Genomic DNA, 17007 nt, shown 5'->3' on the forward strand with positions numbered 1-17007 from the left:
GGTAGGAACATTACCAATGATAGTCTAATATATGAAAGATAAACACCGTGGGAGCTGGATCATCCTACTGATGTTCCACTTATTCCTGTTACATTATTAACAAATCTTCAGAGTTGAATTGATTCCTATTGTTTCTGAGGCCTACCTTTGTTTTTTGTTTTTGTTTTCTGATTTTTTTTTTTTTTAGACAAGGTCTTGCTGTGTTGCCCAGGCTTGAATGCCTTGACATGATCACAGCTCACTGCAACCTCTGCCTCCCATGCTCAAGCCATCCTCCCACCTCAGCTTCCTGAATAGAGAATCTGGGACTACAAGTGTGCACCACCATGCCACACTAATTAAAAAAAAAAAAATTTTGTAGAGATGGGGTTTTGTCATGTTGGGTAGGCTGGGCTCAAATTCCTAGGCTCAAGTGATCCGCCAACCTCATCCTCCCAAAGTGCTGGTATTATCGGCATGACCCACCATGTCCTGCCCTACCTTTGACTATTGAACTAACTCATGCAGTTATGGTAAATTCCATTTATTTATTTATTTAAAAACAGCCTGAGTTAGTTTCTTTATTTGGAACCAAAGACACTTAAATAGGAAACATAACAAGAAAACTTAACTCACATATTGTTGGCATGATTTTTATGTGTATGGGGTGTGGGGAGAGTGAGTGCTGTTGTTGGGTGAGTTTCTTCAGGGTAATGACCATAATTTAAAAATCCACACTAATGATTATACTCGGTATTTGTTGTGTCAGGCCTTCCCAATTAATTCTCAGATAATAAAAATTATGCCATCTATTTAGAGAGAAAATATCATACATCTTTCAAACCAGGATGGACATTAGAATAAAGAGGGAGGCATGAAAATAGTTAACGGTCACTAATTGACTCTTATTTGGACTGTGCCAAGCAAATCAGGATATGCATATATTTATTTCCACCTAACAAAATGCTGATAACTGGCTGCTACTTTAACATTGGTGAATTTGATGACATATATCTCAATGTAGGTTTGTCAGTTATGGATAACTTATGGAAACCTTTCCATATAATAAGATGTGTGTGTGTGTGTGTCTATAGTGTATATACATATATACACAAACACACATATATAGTGTATATACATATACACACACACATATATATGACTGAGCACTAAATTGGTAGAGCTATAAGAAGCTGTAGCAAACATGCTAACAATTTCTCAGAAATGATTTGTAAATACTTACAGTGAGCAACTTACACTGACTAGAAAACAAAAAGTTACCTAAAAATAGCTCCTCCAAAAAATTCCTAGGTACTTACAATTTATTGAAAGCAATTTTAGAAATATGCATGGAATTACTTCCATTTGGATATATAATCACTTTTGTGCCATCAGTATGCATTTACTAAATTACCTTTCCAATTATACACTCTTACTTTTATAATTGTACTTCTATTTTTTCAATATGGCAAACTTTTTTGCAATCCAATTAAAGTTTGTAGCACATACATTAGGTTGGGTTTACTAGAAAGAGACTCGGATAAAAAGTTGGAAGCAGAATGTGTAGCTGGGAGAGCTCAAGAGAGATACACCTCTAGGATGTGAGGAAGGCAGAGTTGGGCAGAGGGAGAAACTGACTCACACTGTGATAGAAACTTTGGCCTCAGAAAGTCCTACACAAGTGGCCAAAGTATCACAGGTTGAGGCAAGGTCACTGAGTCTTTGTATCTCTCCATCAGGTAGTTAGATATAGAAAGCTCCCTATAATGGAGGCTTAAACTTGGACAGGGAAGAATCTATGGCTGAGAGCAATTGCTGGTGAGGCTGATAACCATGCACCAGTACATCAAATCCGATGAAGGATCTGGGCAGAGCACTGCAGTATTCACTACATGAAGTATATTTTGCACTGTGGACACAAATTAGAAAAATTGCAAGTAGTGGTATATTGTAACTGGCATTGCCCTATATGTGCAAAGTTAATGTGTCACCTTGTAGAATATTCTCTGATGATAATCACTATTATCCCCTCTCTGCTAAGATTTTTTCTATATCTGAAGGGCATAAAGCATGGAAACTACATTTTTCAAACTCCATTACCAGAAGGGTATGGTTGGATTTCAGCAATGAGTGGGCTTTGCATAAAATTTGGAAGGCGAAAGAGAAGAAAAGCCTGGCTGTTGCAGGTTGGAACACTGGCAACAATAGATGTGGAGTTTGCAAGACGCTGCTAAGCTTCCTCAGGAAAATTATTTTTTTCAATATTTCTGGCATATGAAATCATCAATTGTTTTCAGTGGTTCTGGGTGAAAATTGGTTCAATTCTTCTACCTGAGAATCGTTCATTTCTGTGCTTCAGGAAACTAAGACCATCGCTGGCAGTTTTGTTGAGGGATCTTTGTGCATTCATTTTTCCTTAAAACAGCCTTCCTAATTTTTACTCCCCCAGCCTCCATGGTTGTATAAGCCTTTAATTCTTAGAGTTACATTTCTCTTACTCAGTATATCCTAGTGCGGCTTCTGTTTTCCAGACCCAACCCTGACTGATATAGTCTCCATGTGTTTTAGATGGTGGGATAGTTTGGATATTTGTCCCTGCCCAAATTGCATGTTGAACTGTAATCCCCAGTGCTGTAGGTGGGGCCCAGTGAGAGGTGTTCAGATCATGGGGGCAGATCACTCATGGCGTGGTGCTGTCTTTGTGATAGTGAGTTCTTGTGAGATCTGGTCACTTTAAAGTCTTTGGCACTTCCACCATCTCACTGTGTCTCGCTCCTGCTTTCACCATGCAAAGCACCTGCTCCCGCTCCACTTTTCACCATGATTGTAAACTTCCTGAGGCCTCCCAAGAAGCCAAGCAGATGCCATCGCCAGGGTTCCTGTAAAGCATGCAGAACTGTCTGCCAATTAAACCTCTTTTCTTTACAAATTACAAACCTCTTTTCTTTAGAAAATAGAATAAAGGTATTTCTTTATAGCAATGCAAGAATGGCCTAATACAGATGGCTCTGCCATTAGTGAGAAAATTGAGACACTTTATTTCTCTAGATGGCAAAAAATTTGTAAAAATAAAAGAAAGCTATCAATATACCATCTATTGTGATCATTTACTATGTTAAGCATGTTATTAAGAAGGTAAGCATAAGTTTAACACAATTTTGGCAATGAAGAAAATTGAAGGAGAAAGAGCGCGTATGTTGGCTTTGCGCTGTGAAACGCAGATGAAATGGTCACCTGTTCTAGCAACTCATGAGAAATTCTTCATTGTTTATTATGTATCAGGATCAGCCTTAAATTCAGAGTTATGAAAAGTTTGATGATTACAAAAAAAGGGAAGCACTAAATAATATAGGTACAGAGAAGGAATAGTGTCAAATAGAATTTTCAATCTGTGTATAAGGATACATAAGCATTTTTTTTAAGGAAAGCACAAAAAAGCATGAGAAAGTCTACAATGACATCTATGCCAATATAATGAGCTAGATATTTAGAGAAGAAACTCTTGATTAAATACTTTTTATAATATGAACACACACACATGATATGGCATGACGGTGTTTGTGGAACATGACATTCCTCTGGCCAAAGGGAACTGGAAAAAAAAGTGAAAGAAATCATAGATTTTGGTGGAAACAACAAGAAATGACAGGAATGTCAAGAAAGTGAAAATCTAGAGTGGCAGATATAAACACTGGGTTGACATTGTTTGGGGGAGTGTTGGTTTATACCTGGTGGCCTAATGATGATTTAAAGGGCAGGAAAGCAGCAGTGCAAAAGACAAGGCCTGGACATTACTGGGTTGAAAGACTGGATAATCACATTTATTGGTTTTTATATATATATATATATATATATATATGTATATACATATATGTATACACATATACACACATATATACACATAAATATACATATACACATAAATGTGTATATATATGTGGATTTTTTTTTTTTAAGATGGAGTCTTGCCCTATTACCCAGGCTGGAGTACAGCGGTGCAATCATCTCAGCTCACTGCAAGATCTGCCTCCCGGGTTCATGCCATTCTCCTGCCTCAGCTTCCCAAGTAGCTGGGACTACAGGCGCCCACCACCACCCCTGGCTAATTTTTTGTATTTTTAGTAGACACGGGGTTTCACCGTGTTAGCCAGTACAGTCTGGAGCTCCTGACTTCGTGATCCGCCCGCCCCGACCTTCCAAAGTGCTGGGATTACAGGCTTGAGCCACCGTGCCTGACCTATTGGTTATATTTTTTAAAAAAGTAGAGGTGAAGATGGATGCATCAATCTTGACTGTGGGTAGATTAGAAAAATTTTTCCTGTAGAAATTTCTAACCACAAATACACTTTTATTTTTTAAAAATTAGAATCAAAACTACTTTTTTAGTATGAAAAACCAAAAGCTACAAGTTTATCTTAAAAGTGGACCTGATAAATGCTGTCAACAAATCCTGTCTTCTTAAAAGAAAAATCTCTAAATCCAGCCTGTATTTTACCTGGATAAATCTTCAGTAAACATGAACTCACAATAAATGACTAACCACTGGAGTAAGATTAGTGCAAATGGAAAATTATGCAGACCAGCAAAGAATGTAAATATTGGAACTATCAGAAATAGGAAGTAAGTATGTTTAATATGTTAATAAAAAACAAAGACAGGCTATATGAAGAAGGAATATGATTCTTTCAAAACTCACTAGGGAACTTTGTATAAATTCTGAGTTGGGAAAGAAGGATGAAATTATATCCAGTTGGAGTTCCAGGAGGAGATAACATAAACAATGGGAGAAGTAAAATATTTTACAAAATAATATATGAGATTTTCAATATATGAGAATAACATAGTCCACAGGTTCCAGAAACCCAATTAATCCTAAGTGTGATATAAAGAAACCTTACTAGCAAACCATAGTGAAACTACAGAATACCAAAGTGAAAGATAAAATCTCAGAAGAAGCCAATGAAAACTGTTATATACAAAAGGATGAAAGGCAAATTGACTGCTGATTTTCTACAGAAACAAGTGAAACCAGGAGCCAGAAAATTATGTCTCTTTTCAAAATTAAAAAAAAACTAATATTTTAAATTGATAAAAGTAGTATGTGTTTATGGTGTACACATGATGTTTGAAATAGGTATAGATTGTAGAATGACTAAATTGAGTTAATTAACATAGGTATTCACATACCTTTTTTTCTAATGAGAATATTTAGTCATCAAATTACAATATCTTTAAATCAGCGAGATAAAATGATCATCAACCCAGAACGTTATTCCAAGCTATCTTCTAAGAATGAAAGATAAACGAAGAGATTAAAAAAAATACAACTGAGAGTGTTTAGGCCTTTCCTAAAGTAGCTTACAAAGGTTATACTTCAACAAGAAGGAAATTGGACTCAGAAGGGGAAGTTTGAAGAAGCAAGAAGAAATGGTGGGTAAAATAGTGTTAGATATATTTAAAATAGTATGAAAAGTCATGTTTAAACTAACAATGACTATGTAAAACAACTAAAATAATATTTAATTTGTGAAGTTAAAAAATGTATAGAACTAAAATCTTGAAGTCAATAATCCAGGAGGAAATTATTGTACTTTGATAATTCCGGGCTCCTGAAATTATTAAAGCATTGTTACATATGAGAGAACAACAAGAAAAATGAAGTAAAATGCATCACTAGTTATAGCAATTTAATGGAATAAATTCTGGCTATTTTATACTAAATTAAAAAGAAGAACAGCCTACTATATGTGATTACAAGAGATACAATATGCAGAACAGTTGAAAATTAATAAAACAGGAGCAATGCTAATGAAAAGCAGCTTATATGCTGTATAAATAGCAGTTAAAGTTATCTTTAAGGTATAAAACAGAGAATAGTATTACTAACAAAGATAGTTATTCTTGGAGTAAAAATTGTCACTAGAAGAGGGACCAATTCACCAGGAAGTTATAAAAGCCCTAAAATTCTATATACAAGTTCTATTCTACATAAAATAAATATTAGTAGCACTTAAAAATAATATCAAATCTCTATAAGTGTGTAAGGTTTTTAGCACAACTAACTTATAGATCAAGTAGATAGTAAATCAGTAAGAATATGGGAGATTTGAGCAACAAAATATGGAGTTCGATTACGTTCAGCAATAAGAGTATATGGATTTTTTTCCAACATTTAGAACATTTACAAACAATGACCACATGCAAAATGATAAAGCAGCTCAATAAATTTCATAATCACTGTTGAACTAACCACATTCTAACCCATAAGAAAAGATAACTTAAAAATCCCCAAAAACCCTATTATTGAGGAATGTAAAAACATACTCTAAATTATCCATATGTTAATGAAAAAAAAGTCCTATCAGAAATTAGAAACTACTTAGAACTGAATGATAATGGAATTATATCCTGTAAAACATGTGCAATTCAGGTAAAAAAGTAATAAGAAAATATACTGTATATTTCTTAATATACTGTATATTAAGAAAATATACAGACCGAGTAAAGAAGCCTTAAAATTTTACAAGTTAAGCATCAACAATATTAAGTGAGGGAAAAAACAGAACAAATTTATGAAGAGAAGGAAATATGTAGTAGCAATCAGAGTAGAAACTAATAAAACAGAAAACAAACCTAGCACAGAATATCTTAACAAATCCTAAAGTTGGTTCTTTAATAAAACTGAAAAAATATATACAAATCTCTGGTAAAAATTGAGCCAGCAGAAAAGAGAAAATGAACAAATAGTATTAAAAATGGTAAAGAAGACAGATTTTCTGCAGCAATATTAAAACATGGTAAAATAATGTTTAAATATTTTCATATTAATGAACACAAAAAAGGTGAAATGGACAATTCTTAGAGAAATGTAAAGTTCTAAACCAGTAACTCAAAAAGAAGTATAGATTTGCAATTGCTCTATAATGATAAATAATTAAAATAATTGAATGAAAAGTGTATTCAGTACCATATAAAAGGACAGTCCAAGGTATGTCAGTATCTTAAAGGAGAATATGATCAACTCTCCTTGCCTGATTAGGAGGACTAATTAGGGAACAAGTTTTCTTGAGCTGATTCCCAAAGCATAGGTAAGAATTCACTTGTGGATAGAAGAGCAGAGTTTGTGCGAAGGTTGAAGACATTTAATGATGTGGTAAATTCATATTAGTCATTCAGGAAAATGGAGGGGGGGGAAACAATAAAATGAGGCAGGAGGTGAGAAAGTTGAAACAGGTAGGGTGTGTCATGTCAAATCAAAAGCTAAATATTTAAAAATAGTAAATATTTATATTTTCTATATGCTAAGAAGAATATAAAATTTCTTATTTTTTTGCATATCTCAGTGGGTACTTACTCCCTGGATTTCAATCACAACACATTGGAGATCAATATGGTAGATACAGGGGTCAGTCAAAGGATTTTCAAGAGGAGTAACATGTTTAGGTTTGTGTGTTAATATGATTCTAGTAACAACTTGGAAGAAATGTTGGAAGGAAACAATGAAATGGTAGGAGGAGGAGCAGTTGGTTGGCTATACAGTAATTCAAAGAAAAGGAAGTCAGACCATAAACTAAGGGAATAGCAGTGTGAATGGATTTTACCACCCTAGCTCAAATAATATATCAGGATTCTGCACACTTTGAGGATGTTTATTAATATATGTGTTGGCATATTACTGCGCATTTCCAACAACCAAGCATCAACATTTAGGTGTCTGGGATAATCTATCAATTTGCATAATCCAGATGTAGACAATGTTATTCCCCAGAATTGCTCCACTGAGATTTTAGAGTGAAAAGCAGTTAGATTGTGGGAACTTCTCTTCAGTGTCTCTATGAGGAGAAATAGAATATTGGTGGTCCTCTAGCCACCAACTTTTTGGTCTCAGGCAATTTGTGTGTGTATTCAGAAACTCCAGTAAAATATAACAGGAAGGAGGCACTGGTAGCATGGGGGGAAATGAGAAGGATGAAAAGCCCATGTAAATGGGGTATGTGGGAGCGTTTCAGGGAGAAAGTTAATAGAGTGTTAAATATGGACTCTGGAGCAATTACAAACTATGAGAGAATTGGAGGTGAGAGGCAAGGGGATTTTTATAATATATCATCATAGTTGCTGATCTAGGTGTCTACCAACACCTCTAGACTGGTCCACATGAGCATCTAGTCTCTATTTGACTTACACAAAAAGTAGAAGGATCAAAAAGGTTTTGCTTGCATGTGGCATTGTAAAATAAACAAATGTAAACATCTGTCTCATGAAATATAGTTTAAACCAGAAGCGTATGGAGAAATATGCTTAAAAATACCTTGAGCTTTTTATCAGGTTATTGAAATATCCACAGATTTTCATATCTTTTCAAATATTAAAAATGAATTGAGAAACATTTTAATAATATAATCCTTAGAATATGCATAATCAGATAATCAGTTGACAAAACATTGTGATTCATCTTTGCCATGGAAATTATTTTAATTTGTATAACTGTGCTAAGTCAAACTCACTAATTTCTAGGTGTGAAAACAAATAAGAAAACTGCATAAATACTAAGGTCCATTCCTTAAGACACAAATATTCAGAAAAACTTTAGATAACAATTCACTATTCTATCTTGAACTTTTTTTTTTTTAATTGCAATCTAAAGAGCAAGACCAATGTTAAAATAAGATCACATTGTCAATGGATGCTTGGGTGTGAAAACAAGAAGTGTTTAATATTTGATTTATTATAGACCTGAGCACTTCCTGTGTTTCATATATTGCTCACACTAACTGGATCTTAATATTTTTCTTATATTTTTGAAAAACTTCAGCTTTCAAAGTTATAATCAAGTTTTACCTCTGGGGTAGATAATTAAATTGTTAAATTCCTGTAGGGGCATATTGTCTCTTCCCTAGAAGGAGGGAGGTTTGTTGTGAAATTTTTAGTTTGGTAGATATCAATCATGTTTCTTCTCATTGAAATTAATGGGATAAGGGGGGGTGACAAAAGGGAATTATTGGGATAAAAGTCACTTGGCCCAGAGGCATGGTGGCATTCCAAATGGTGGAAGTATTGGGGATGTGGATATTATACCCCTAATATTTGGCAGGTAGCTGAGAATTAAGTAAAAAAAAAATAATAATAATAAAATAAAAATCAGTCCTCTAGAGATTCCAAAGTTGATCTGAGGACTCTAGACCTTTTGAGTAGTTGCCTCCAATAACATTTGGAGATAGTATCCCAGAGAAACGTCATGTTCCCTCCTACAGATAAGAGAATTAGCATGAGCTGAATCGATCGACAAAAGACAACTGTATCCAACAAAACAGAGGATAAGCAGTAGCTGAGAAAATGACCAAGTAGCAGATAACACCATACAACATGGTGCAAAGTTATGCCAGAAACTGATGTTTTTGCAACATTTTTATATATCAGTCCATATATGAGGCATTTAAAATACATTATTTCATTTAGTAAAACTCACACGTTTTTAAAATAAAGTTTTCCTCCCAGTTTGCAGACAAGAAAATTAAATATGAGATGTGAAATAACATGTTCTTTGTCAAACAGCTAATAAATGGAGGAACCACAATTTAACTCAGGTCTAGGTAATTATTTAAATTGTGGTTCCTCCATTTAACTCTACAAACTATGCTTCTTATACTATTGTGTGTGGAATCGTAATACATTACTTTCTGGTTCTGTTTTTATAATTCTTCAAATGCCTAGGTAGTATTTTCATATCCATGTTTTTAACTAACTTTTAAAACAGAGCAGCACAACATTCTACTTTCATTGCAAAGTATTGTCATTGTTTGATCAAGTATTTCTTCTGAATTTTTGAAATAGACTACTAGTTTGTCTATTCACTGAGCCAATATCATACTCTATCGTTTTCAGACTAGAAAACATGCAGAAGAAGATAATGTTTCTGAATACTAAAATGGAAAACTTAGAAACCTGAATTAATTTAAAGGGTATGCTACCTGGGCTACAACTTCCAAGGAGATTTCTTTCATATTCATTAAGAAAATAGACCATGGAGATATGCCATATCCTAATAATGGTTTACTTTCACTGAAAACTTAAAATTGAAGTTTAAAAATCACTCAAAGTAATAGTCTTTATATGGGGAGGAATCACAGAGGCCTAAATTTCATGTAGTCCAACAAGCTTTTGTATCCATAGTCATATATCCAATCTGTCTAGGTTGCCAAAGAGGCAGCACATAGAGTAGATGAGCCAGCAAGTGTGGCTGCTTCAGGACCACTTCAGTGGCTGATCTAATTGCTGCCTGGGTTGTCATAATGCCACTGTGCAAACTAACAAGAATAATTCAAACAGAAATTGTATGTTTTAACTTACTTATCTGCAAAAAGCCCTTTATGACTGTATAAGCGGTAAATATAAGGTGATTTCGTATACCCTCATTATACTGATGTGATTAGAAATTACCTCCAGTTTTTTTGGACATAGCAGTTAACATGAGTTGAAAGATGTAATAGATATTTTTTTTTGAAGCCTAAGCTATGGAAAGATAAAGACCACAGTAGGAACTACTTGTTACAATGCGGTACTTAAAAATACACATTTTAAAAAAGGGATACCTGGGATAAATTTTTTTTTTGTATATTTAGTTATTTGTTGGTAAATAATAACTGAAGTGTTTATCTTTTTAAATTTTGTCTCCATTTATTAAGATAACTTTATCATCGCTGGGTATCAGAACCTTAATGATGTTTCCTATTTACAGATTATATTACTCTTATGTGATTTGTAGGATTATTTAAAAAGTAAAATCAATCTAACTCTATGATTATTTCTGATATATCACCATATCTAAATTGCATTAGCCTAAATAAGATTTATCATTTTATAGAAACTATAAGATGTGAAGAAAATTATGATAAAGACTATTTTTGCTTCCACTAATCAACGTTTAAAATAGTTAACTATATATGTATATTAAAATAGAAGATTAAGTGAAATTGTCACATCTGGAAGTTATAATGTTTTTGCATGTGAAAGCAAAATAAATTACCTTTCATCTTTAAATACTGTTGAATGTTTTTCTATGTTGGGCAAATTACTTTTGTGTGGAAAATTTCTTGCATAAGAGGTGGCCAATATTTTAGATTTGAATAATTCATCAGACTACATGCATCAGTATAGATACTTCGAAGTGAAATTTTCAGGGCCAAGAATCTTATATAACTAAAATAGATAGATAATTTCCACTTCTGCACCAGAAGAGGAACAGAATATTGTTTAATAATTGAAGCATAATAATGGTGGTACATTAAAACATATTCATATAATTATCATGTCAAAAAATGTTTGAAACATAAATAAATGTATTGATGGAAAAGACATACAGATAATTATTGAAAATTGCTTTAAAATTAACATAGAGTACTTAAATGCAGTAATTTTAGAACAAGATGTTTTTAAAATTAAATTTCATACTATTTTATCTTATAATAAAGTATGATTATTGTAGGCAATATGGGAAAGTAGAAAGAAGAAAAATATACCCATAATATATACCATCGGACTTTCTAGTATCTTTCCGTTCCATCCCTTCCACTGTCCTCATAACAAAGCCAACAATGGCCAGTCAATATGCCTAGACAGATTCTCCTTTTTAATCCCAATTCTTTATATTCAACTGCCTACTGAAAAGAACTACAGCATATGGTACTTTAACATATCCCAAATTTAGGCTGAACATGTCAATAACAAGCCATGAAAGTAAAAAGAGAATGAGAAAAAACTCAAACGTGACTCTATCACTCTGGAATGTACTCTGTAATATAACACACGGTAGGCCTATTCAGGTATCTAACAGACACAGATTTAAAAAGGTTATATAAAACGTGCAAAATTTCTTCTGCTAGGTTTAGCCTTCTCTTTAGTCTTGTCTAGGATTCAGAGATTTCCCACTCTGAGTGAGTAACAAGATGGTGAAAATTAAGGTAGTAAATATTTCCCAAGGATATACATTAATTTTTTTTGTAAGGCAATAGCTTTAGGATGGTTCTCTTGGTGTTTATATTTATCTAAACCAATAGGTAGACCTCAGGTGTTTTTTAAGAAAATTATGTAGCTTACTTTATTTCTATCAAGGACATTTTTGCTTAATGAACTTCTTCTCATGCATTTCTCAAGGCTTTCTATCAAGAATAGAAACTGTTTTTCCCAATATTCAAGCAATGTGGTCTCTAAGTAGGGTATGTGTACATATCAAGGCCCTGAAACACCAGGCTTTATTTTTTTTATCATATCCCTTTTTAATATCTATTTTGGTTTATATGTTTTATACTGTACATCTCACAGGAAAATATCAGTACTAATTAGCACATAAGATCTATATATGTGTGTGTGTATATATATATGTGGTAAATGAAATATATTTTAAATAGTAGAGATAAACATTAGCAAGTATATACCAAAATTGAATATGACAACAAATAAATCAAAATATACACTGTTGCATGTTGATATCCCTGAAAATGTGCACTGCATTTTTTCTGTACAGTGTATATTTTTAAAATTTGTTTTATTTGCTTAGAATATATTGTTACAGAGTTAGTAAAGACCACATCCTTTCTTCACTTTTAGTGTTGAACTACTATTAATGTAATGGTTGCTTAGTGACTCGGAGGCACTGAATAGCTAGCTATTCAAGTTAGATTCTTAGTAAGACAAATTGCAAACCTCTAAATAACATTTCTGTTTTGAGTGTGGCACCAACCTAGGAATGTATGTTTAAAGCTTTGCATGCTGTGCTTCATTATTCCATTTCAATAACAGATAAGAGTATTTAGATGACATTGTGTTCCATGATTGATCTACAGTTTTATTCAGGTGAAGACAAGGCATGACTCAGAGAAATATTAACATGCTCTTATGTATCCAATGTAAACTATTAAGTCAGTCCTCTTCATATGATTATAACAATCACCTCCCACCGGTATCAAAGTAAGTTCTTTTAAAAATTAAACAAATGTAGATTTAGATTAGCAATTGAATAGCTCCTTAGTCTCACATAAACATACATAAAACACAATTGGCACTTACTTTTGCATTTGTTTAGTCACTTCAATAAGATTTCTCTTGAAGAGCTTCAATCATCATTGGCTTTGCCTAGAATTCTGGGGTCTGTGGCTTTCCCATACTCAGTTAAGCTGCGTACTACTTGTTTACAGGACAGACAGCTATAGCAGACCATCTCTAAATTCCCGAAGCCAGAGCTATTCAGACAGTATGCCGTATCATTCTTCATTTGTAAGCTGTATGTAACCTAATAGAAGTGATCAATTATTTTATGTTAATTAACCTGCTCAATTTTTCAATTTCTGGGGATTTTTAATTTTGGCAAATTAAATTTTTATTAGGAATTATTCATTTATTTAAAATTTTTAAACGTATTGCTATAGTCACAAGTATTACTTTAATTTCACCTTTTCTGTGCCTTTGTTTCCTTTCTCTTAATTTTGTATCTCTCCCTCTCTTTTCTCTTGTTGGAATAATACAAGGTTTAGCTGCTTTATTTGTCATTACAGAAAAACAGCTGTTGAATTATTTCTTTCTACTAATTTTGGCTATTTACTTTCTGCTTCATTAATTTCAGGTGTTATCTTAATCCTTTTTATCAAGAGTATTTCAATTTTGTTAATTTTTTCTTACTCGTGTATAATTAATTTTCTTCATTTTTAGTCTTTTTAGTAGTAAAAGAACTAAATACTACACAATTTTTAAGCAGTTTTTACTGTGTCTTATAAGTTGTCAGTTTGAAGTATTCTCTTTTCAATAACTTTAAGGTATTTTGCAATTTTCTATTGATTTTCTTTTAGATCCATGGATTTCATAGAGGCCTGTTTCTTAATTTCTAATGAACTAAGCTTTGGTCACGTTTTGCTATTTATACTTGATTTTATTGGATTTAGATCATAGGACGTAGCATGTAACTTTCCACTTTCAAATTTGTGTAGTTGCTATGTGGCCAAGAATATAAAGGGTTTTTTTGTAAGTGTTTCACAGACATAAGACAAAAATTACACTCCATTTGAGAAATCTAAGCTTTTGTAACTGTGCACATGTGTGTGTCCAAAATTGTTAATTTTTAAAAATTCAATTTTTATATACTGTTATTGATTTTTGTGTACTAGATATGTCCAAGATAGGAAGAGAGATATTTTAGTCTCCTACTGTAATTCTAATCAATTTCTTCTTACATTTTTAATAGTTTTTGGATCACGTATTTCATTTGGTACTTCATTTGGTACACAGTTTTATGAGGGTTTTATATTTTTTATAGGTTGTGATTTTTATTATTATTCTTCAGTTTCACATTCCTCTATTCTTTGAACCTTAAATTCTACCTTGTCTGATGCTACTTTATTTCTATTTGTATTTTCTCTCTATCCCTTTGTTTTAAGTATTTTTTTTAAACATCAAATAACTGTGTGGATGGGTGGATGTGTCTGTGTGTGTGTGCTTAAGCACAATCCAATTATTTCACATTTAGGATAATGCCTACTATGACTTACTGTATTTTTTCCTTCCTTACTTTGAGTTTAATATTTATTTTGAATTGTAGTTTTTTATTCACTTTTATCATTTTAGATTTTATTGATTGTTACATATTCCATTTTTTTCTCTTGTTGATTTTGAAGTTCTCCATAATTTTCCACACAATATTGATTCTCCTCCAGTTTCCACATCTGTTATTGTTTACAAGTTAGATCTCCTGGATTGATTCTTTCACTTGCTTGCCTTTTCTCTTGTTTTCTATATTTGAATAGTTTGTCTTTGTTGTAAAATGTTACATTTTCACTTGATAGTCCAGATTGTCCTTCAAGTGATTATGCTGTTCTTTATTGAATTATTTGGGAACTTATGTTTTTATTTAAGATCCAGAAAGGCCCTGTTTCCTGTGTGATCATGGTATACTTGATTTTGCTTAAATGCCTCTTTTCCCCTTTTAAGTTAAAAACATTGCCTGGATTGTCCAAAAGCTTTATTTTATACTGTATGTTTTCTGACTGATCTTCCTCTATCAAGCTGCTCAGCACCCATAGATGTACTGCTATTTTTCTTTGTTGGTTCCCTGAGGCTCAGATTCAGTTGCTGGAATACTCTAAGAGGTGGCATCCTAACCAGCGATGGAAGATGAGTTTGGCATTGCAAACTGCAGTTGTAGAAGCAGGCAGATTTCTAGACATTTGCTGAGGCACTTGGAAGCTTTCCTGCTATCTGAATTCATGTTCTTCCTGTACAGAGATAAGTCATTTTTTTCTTGTCATCTTGTGAACAATGTGAGATCAGGAACACTGGAAAGAAAGAAGGGACAGTGTTGCCTTTCCTTAAAGGATACAACAGATCTCTGAAGAACACTGCTTTCTACTTCTTTTAGGACTCCTCAGAGTTGATCTGACACCCAACCACTGGAATTGAGAAATGCTGTTGGGCAGGACTTTCTAAAAACCGAGCTTTAAACTTCCTCTTTTGAACCTTGAGCTATGACGCAATGGGAGGAAGGTTATGTTCCCTTCCTTTCTCCTCATGGAAAATTATCAGACCTACTGAATGAAATGAAGTGTGCAATATTCCAAGGAAACACATTTCAGTTTCATTTCGGTATCTGTACTGTGAGCAGATTTGATTTAACCCATTGGCCTGGTGATTGCCCAGTTTTAAAGCAAGAATTCCTCCACGTGTAGCTTTATAAATAATGCCTGAAAATTTCACAAGCCAATTTTAATAGTATCAGTCACTTTAGAGCAAAATCTCTACAAGTTATGTCTTCATTAAATTTGACCATTTTACTTTAAAGTAAAGATAGAATAAATTTATCCTTATGAGTTACAAAGACCATCTAAAGTTTAGATCTAATTAGCAAACTAAAGTTATTTTTCATAGTGTTTTATAAAGAATTGAATTCCCTTATTAGAATTCATGATTTATAATAAATAAGAGTAGAGAAGTGACTGCATAAAAATTTAATCTCTGTCAGCTGAATGGTTGGACTTTTAATTATGAAACTTTCTCCTTTATGTCGAAGAAAATGTCCTCTTTCATGTTGCTAACTCGTTAATTATTATTATTTGATGCTCTTCACTTATTTCTCTTGATATTTCTTATCAAAGTTTATTATGAGAATAAGAATATTCTTTGGAATATTTATGTTAATAACATTAAACTATAATTCAACCAATTCAGATCTTTTAATAACAGGAAAGGTTAGCCATACCATTGAGAAAAAAAGTTCACTGAGGAAAAATTCAACAACATTGATAATTATTTTCTGTAGCATGACATAATTGTTTTCGACAGAGAACCGACTTAAAAAAATAAAATCCAATACACCAAAATCACAGAAGAAACTGCTCCTTTCATTCTTTTAAATCATTTTTAAAATCTGTTTCTCTAATAAAACTTAATTACTTTTACCCTCTCCTAGAAAATTCCTAGTTTCTCAGAAAGCGACCTCCTTTCTTCAAATCTTCATCTGATTTTTTTGTCTGAGAATTCTAAATTACCTTCTACATGAAAATGATACTTTCATCAACTTCTTTGTAAAACTTTTCTACCAACCGTCAACTCACAGTGATTTTCCAAAGTCACATAAAGATATAAAAACATGCTTTAGGAGGATCTTAGAGTTTGTGGAAGGCCATGTCTACATGTAGACCATGCTATATCATGCTTGATGTGTGTGCCATAATGGGAAGAAAAATGATTCCCACATTTATCTGTGTGGTATGAACTGAGACTTTCCAACATGTCTTTAGGTGTCTGTCTATGGTCAAGTTGTAAAGGAGGCAAAGTGCTTGTCCACTTGATCTTTAAGCCTATATTTCTCTCCTTCTTCATCCGTGTCTCAATGGCAACCAAAGCCTTCATGCTGTCACCTCTCTGCTTTAGGTCCTATTGTACTGATTATGTTGTAGTGCTTCAATTCTTATAGCAGACTGCTAATCAATAACCAGCCTGTTCTCTCTAAATTTCATATCCCAGCCTCCCTTGAAATTAGGTGTGAAC

Source organism: Papio anubis, chromosome 5, assembly GCF_008728515.1.
Source record: "Papio anubis isolate 15944 chromosome 5, Panubis1.0, whole genome shotgun sequence".
Lineage (NCBI taxonomy): Eukaryota > Metazoa > Chordata > Mammalia > Primates > Cercopithecidae > Papio > Papio anubis.